This window comes from Palaemon carinicauda, chromosome 36 (assembly GCF_036898095.1).
Source record: "Palaemon carinicauda isolate YSFRI2023 chromosome 36, ASM3689809v2, whole genome shotgun sequence".
Taxonomy (NCBI): Eukaryota; Metazoa; Arthropoda; class Malacostraca; order Decapoda; family Palaemonidae; genus Palaemon; species Palaemon carinicauda.
The window spans coordinates 5,006,190-5,012,541 of record NC_090760.1 but is presented as its reverse complement, the minus strand read 5'-3'; the positions used below and the strand labels follow the sequence as shown (position 1 = coordinate 5,012,541).

Below are 6,352 nucleotides of genomic sequence, written 5' to 3'. Positions count from 1 at the left end.
CAATCATAATGCTTAAAAGGTCCTGATTTTGATAAGCTTGAACCCCATCATTTAATTTTTCCAAAATCTTGAAAAATTTTGCTTAGAAGAACAATATATTCTCTCTCTCTCTCTCTCTCTCTCTCTCTCTCTCTCTCTCTCTCTCTCTCTCTCTCTCTCTCTCTCTCTCTAAGTCCTCCTTATAGAATTGACCTTATGATAATCTCAATCGTAATGCTTAAAAGGTCCTGATTTTGATAAGTTTGATCTCCATCATTTAATTTTTCCAAAATCTTGAAAGATTTTGCTTAGAAGAACAATATTCTCTCTCTCTCTCTCTCTCTCTCTCTCTCTCTCTCTCTCTCTCTCTCTCTCTCTCTCTCTCAAAGTCCTCCTTATAGAATTGAGCTTATGACACTTTCAATCATAATGTCCTGATTTTGATAAGCTTGATCTCCATCATTTCATTTTACTCTCTAATCTGAGGTTGTAGTGTACTGCGCAAGTTTCATACATGCTCATATACTGTAATACTATTTCTTCTAATCTCTCGCTCGCTCCCGCACTAATGGTAGAAAAACCTGTTTAAGCCTTCCATTGTATACTTCACTTTGTTGGAGTTTTTGTGTCATTGTTGCCCTCAAATGTTTGTATACAAGCTCGTTATCTTGTTGAATAAAGTAACATACATTCACCTCGCCTCTCTTAGTACCTAACAGCTACCTCGTAGCACATGCAATGATTCGCCAGCAATCAATAGTTTCTGTCTGACTATCAAAATCTGAACACAGACCCTAGATCCTAGATCTATTAAATCCTCAAAGAAAAACTTATTAATTTTCTGCGTTAAATATCGTACTATATGGGTGGAATATAGATTTTAAATCTATAAAGTATAAATATTCTATTCCATGTGAGATAAGAACCGGAGCCAGATAAACTTTCATTAAGATTCATAATCGTAAAACAACAATTAATTCTCTGCATACTAATCTTGATGTAATTCAAGATCTCGGTAGATTCCTTTGTCCACCAAAAATCAGTGTCCAAAACAAAAGTCTTTATCTATCCCCAAACTTTCCTATCACTAATCACCTAATTAATGTTATTCCAGATAAAGACCTGTATTTCCTGTGCAGTTTTTGGCTTCTTAGGTTCCGTTTCAGGGGTAGATGAAGTCACATTCCCTACTTGAGTCTTTAAAGATCCCTCTGAGACAGGTACGGATTTTTAAAGGCCGAACTTTTTAATCTGAGGGTTCTAAAGGTTCTGTCCCAGGTGAGGCTCGAACTCACAACCTCGGCATGGCTCAGACACTGTCGTATAAGTACCGCGCGCTAACCGATTGCGCCACTGGGACATGTTCCAGTGTCAAACAGAAACTCAACTGGATCGAGACTCTTCTGTTTATGCTGTGTCCTGTGTCTGTACTCTGTTTAAAATCCTCCTTCATGTTCAGACTCTTTCCCAATGCCTCCTTAGTCCCCAAATCTCACCCCCCCCCCTCTTAAGCAGAGATAAGTTGTTACAAATTATAACTACTGTTTTCTTTTTTCTAAAGTTCCTTCACGTCTCTCCAAGTCTCTTACACTCACTGAGACTCACTGCTATAAAATAAACTTTTTCTACCACTAAAACTCTTTCTTTTGGTGCTAATTGGGCCTGGTTTTATTTTTTTTTTTTGGGGGGGGGTCCTTGCAGTTGCTCTGAGCAACTGCATCTACATTCCAAGTCCTGTGCTTGGTTGTGCTGTACACACACACACACACACACATATATATATATATATATATATATATATATATATATATATATATGTATATATATATATATATATATATATATATATATATATATATATATATATATATATATAAAGGTTCTTCCCCTCGCGAGGTTCGAACTTTCATATTCGTGTCTCCTTTTAAAAAAATAGTTATCTATCAATATTCAACAGAATTTGTAGATTTGAGAACAGACCCCACAGAAAAATATTGGGAATTAAATGGCAGGACAGGATTAGAAATGAAACTATAAGAGGTTTACTCGAGTGCCATGTGTGGAGGAGATCATGGTGAGGGGTAGATGGAGACAGTTTGGGCATGCTCTTCACACTCCCCAAGAGAGACTAGTTCACCAAACGTTCAACTGGGCTCCAAAAGGCTCTATAAGAGTTGGAAGACCCAGGACTACATGGTTGAGGACTGTGAAGCGTGAAGTAAGAGATGATAAATGGAGAAATATTGATTTAAGAATCTCAAGATAGAGGGATTAGCGAAATCTAACCGAGGCCCTTTGCGTCAATAGGCGTAGGAGGAGATGATGATGATGACCAAAATGGAAATAGTTCTTATGTAAAATCCTTTGATTCCCAGTAGCGGTCCTGGGTTTTCAAGGTTCGTTCCCAGATCCTCGAAGACATTCCCAATTCAAGGACTCCTAGATCCTATTCCCGGCTGGAGATTTAAACTAATTACCACCCGTAGTGTGGGGTTCTAAAGGTTCTGTCCCAGGTGAGGCTCGAACTCACAACCTCGGCATGGCTCAGACACTGTCGTATAAGTACCGCGCGCTAACCGATTGCGCCACTGGGACACGTTCCAGTGTCAAACAGAAACTCAAATGGATGGAGACCCCTCTGTAAATACCGTCCCAACTTCCATAGGCCTTCTGCTGTGGTTCCTAAGAGAGGGATTATTTAGTATGCACGTTCTTGTTTACACGAATGGTTATGACAACATTACTGACCTTTTTACTGATAATGAAAATAATCTTAAAAGTTTTATTATTATTATTATTATTATTATTATTATTATTATTATTATTATTATCATTATTATTATTATTGTGTTTGTTGTTGTTGTTGTTGTTGTTACAATTACAGTATGGTTAATATCATCGTTGGCGAAATAAATATTCATGTTGCTGTTTCTTTAATGATGATGTAAAAAGCCATACTTTCACATTTATACATCATACACACAATCTTACAAGCTCAACATATGAAATTACATTATATATATTGCATATAGCGCATGCAAATGACACACTCGTGCACTTATTGCGTAAAATTAGATACATTGCAGAATATCAAACAATATATCAATCAACATTTCTACGTTTCTGTCCAGGCGGTGCACTCTTTAGTTAAGACTAACTCCAAACCTTTATTCCCAATATTTTTATAGGTTCTTCGCCTTGCGAGGTTCGAAATTTCATATCCGCGTCTCCTTTTGAGAGCAAATCCATCAGAAGAATGTTGGGAGTTGAATGGCAGGACAGGATTAGAAAGAAACTATAAGAGAGATTACTCGAATGCCATATGTGGATGAGATCATCTACATATGGAGATGGTTTGGGCATGCTCTTCGCCCTCCACAAGAGAGATTAGTTCACCAAACGTTCAACTGGGCTCCACAAGGCTCTATAAGAGTTGGAAGACCAGGCCTACAAGGTTGAGGACTATGAAGCGTGAAGTAAGAGATGATAAATGGAGAAGTATTGATTTAAAAATCTCAAGATAGAGGGATTAGCGATATCTAACCGAGGCCCTTTGCGTCAATAGGCTTAGGAGGAGATGATGATGATGACCAAAATGGAGATAGTTCTTATGTAAAATCCTTTGATTCCCAGTAGCAGTCCTGGGTTTTCAAGATTCGTTCCCAGATCCTCGAAGACATTCCCAATTCAAGGACTCCTATTCCTGGGTGGGGATTTAAACTAGTTCCCACCCATAGTGTGGTGTTCTAAAGGTTCTGTCCCAGGTGAGGCTCGAACTCACAACCTCGGCATGGCTCAGACACTGTCGTATAAGTACCCGCGCGCTAACCGATTGCGCCACTGGGACACGTTCCAGTGTCAAACAGAAACTCGAGTAGATCGAGATCCTTCTGTTAATAGTGTGGTTCCTAAGAGAAAGATTATCTGGTATGCACGTTCTTGTTTACAGACATTTCTATGACAACATCACTGTCCTTTCTTAATGTGTGGTATCTTTTTACGTTTCTATATTACAAAAAGTTCTCATACTATTTCAACTGCTGAAAATCTTGAAATTTTCATTGAATGATGACAATAAAGATATTATTATTATTATTATTATTATTATTATTATTATTATTATTATTATTATCATTGTTGTTATTTTCGTGTTACAATTACAGTATGGTAATTGCAATAGCTGGCGAAATAAATATTCATAATGTTGTTTCCTTTATGATTAAGCATGACGCAACATTTTTGCATGTTTATATCAATACACACTATTTATTGCATATAGTGTAAAATGACATATCAATTTTGTATATTTGATATCAAAGCCTGCAGAAGAATGTTGGGAGTTGAATGGCAGGACATGATTGGAAATGAAACTATAAGAGAGATTACTCGAATGCCATATGTGGATTAGATCCCGATGAGGGGTAGATAGAGATGGTTTGGGCATACTCTTCGCACTCCCCAAGAGAGATTAGCTCACCAAACTTTCAAGTGGGTTCCACAAGGCACTAAGAGAGTTGGAAGACTCAGGCCTACAGGGTTGAAGACTATAAAGCGCGAAATTTAATCGAGGCCTTTTGCGTCAATAGGAGTTTGAGGAGATGACGATGATGACCAAAATGTGCTTAAATCCTTATGTAAAGAACCTATCCCAGATGTATTTAACATCTTGGTGTCTACGCCTTGATTTCAAGATTCGTTCCCAGATCCTTGAAGACATTCCCAATTCAAGGACTCCTAGATCCTATTCCAGGATGGGGATTTAAACTAACTCCTACTCACAGTTTCGGGTTCTAAATGTTCTGTCCCAGGTGAGGCTCGAACTCACAACCTCGGCATGGCTCAGACACTGTCGTATAAGTACCCCCGCGCTAACCGATTGCGCCACTGGGACACATTCCAGTGTCAAACAGGAACTCAAGTGGATCCAGATCCTTCTGTACATGCTGTGGTTTCTATGAGAGGGATTATCTGGTATGTACGTTCTTGTTTACACGAATGTTTATGATAACATTAGTGTCCTTTATTGATGTGTGGTCACTTTTCACGTTTCTATATTACTAAAAGTTCTCATATAATTTCAAAGATTGAAAATCTTAAAATTTTCATTGAATGATGATAAGGAAAATACTACTACTACTATTATTATTATTATTATTATTATTATTATCATTATTATTATTATTATTATTATTATTATTATTTTAGTCGTTGTTGTTGGTGTTGTTGTTGCTGTTATTCTTCCCCGTGTTACAATTACAGTATGGTAATTGTAGTCATGAATATTCATATGGCTGTTTCTCTTATGATGATGAATAATGCCATAGTTTCACAAGAATACATCATACACACATAATCTTACAAGGCCAACATATGAAATTACATTATTTATATTGCATATAGCGTATGCAAATGACACATTAATTTCCTACTTATAATTATGCAAATAAGATTTGGTGATATGAAACATATACCTCTGTATATATATATATATATATATATATATATATATATATATATATATATATGTATATATATATATATACATATATGTATACATATATTATACATACATATTTATATATATATATATATATATATATATATATATATATATATATATGTGTGTGTGTGTGTGTGTGTGTAAACACACATGCACTTATTGCATAAAGATGAAATCTTGTCGAATATCAATCAATATATCAATCATCATATCTACGCTTCTCTCTCAGACGTTGCACTTCCTAGTTAAGACTAACTCCAAACCTTTACTCTCAGGGTTTTTAAAGGTTCTTCCCCTCACTATGATCGAAATTTCATTTCCGCGTCTCCTTTTTAAAAATAGTTATCTATCAATATTCAACAGATTTTGTAGATTTGAGAGGAAATCCCCCAGAAAAATATTAGGAGTTAAATAGCAGGACAGGATTAGAAAAGAAACTATAAGAGAGATCACTCGAACGCCATATGTGGATGAGATCATGGTGAGGGGTAGATGGAGAGGGTTTGGGCATGCTCTTCGACCTCCACAAGAGAGATTAGTTCACCAAACGTTCAACTGGGCTCCACAAGGCTCATTAAGAGTTGGAAGACCCAGGCCTACATGGTTGAGGACTATGAAGCGTGAAGTAAGAGATGATAGAGGGATTAGCGAAATCTAACCGAGGCCCTTTGCGTCAATAGGCGTAGGAGAAGATGATGATGTAGACCAAAATGGAAATAGTTCTTATGTAAAATCCTTAGGTTCCCAGTAACGGTCCTGGGTTTTCAAGGTTCGTTCCCAGATCCTCAAAGACATTCCTAATTCAGGGACCCCTAGATCCTGTTCCCGAGTTTGGGATTTAAGCTAATTCCCACCCATAGTGTGGGGTTCTAA

At 36.9% G+C, this 6,352-nt stretch overlaps 4 non-coding genes across 4 annotated transcripts; all 4 read right to left on the bottom strand.

Annotated features, from left to right (window-relative positions):
* Nucleotides 1-1,249: 1,249 nt before the first annotated feature.
* Nucleotides 1,250-1,339, bottom strand: TRNAI-UAU (transfer RNA isoleucine (anticodon UAU)). Its single transcript is given in 2 exon segments — nt 1,250-1,285; nt 1,302-1,339. It is a non-coding gene; the product is annotated as a tRNA-Ile (tRNA).
* A 1,145-nt stretch (nt 1,340-2,484) lies between these two features.
* Nucleotides 2,485-2,574, bottom strand: TRNAI-UAU (transfer RNA isoleucine (anticodon UAU)). The gene is given in 2 exon segments: nt 2,485-2,520; nt 2,537-2,574. It is a non-coding gene; the product is annotated as a tRNA-Ile (tRNA).
* Nucleotides 2,575-3,735: 1,161 nt separating this feature from the next.
* On the bottom strand, nt 3,736-3,826 carry TRNAI-UAU (transfer RNA isoleucine (anticodon UAU)). The gene is given in 2 exon segments: nt 3,736-3,771; nt 3,788-3,826. It is a non-coding gene; the product is annotated as a tRNA-Ile (tRNA).
* A 953-nt stretch (nt 3,827-4,779) lies between these two features.
* TRNAI-UAU (transfer RNA isoleucine (anticodon UAU)) lies at nt 4,780-4,870 on the bottom strand. The gene is given in 2 exon segments: nt 4,780-4,815; nt 4,832-4,870. It is a non-coding gene; the product is annotated as a tRNA-Ile (tRNA).
* Between the last annotated feature and the right edge of the window lie 1,482 nt (nt 4,871-6,352).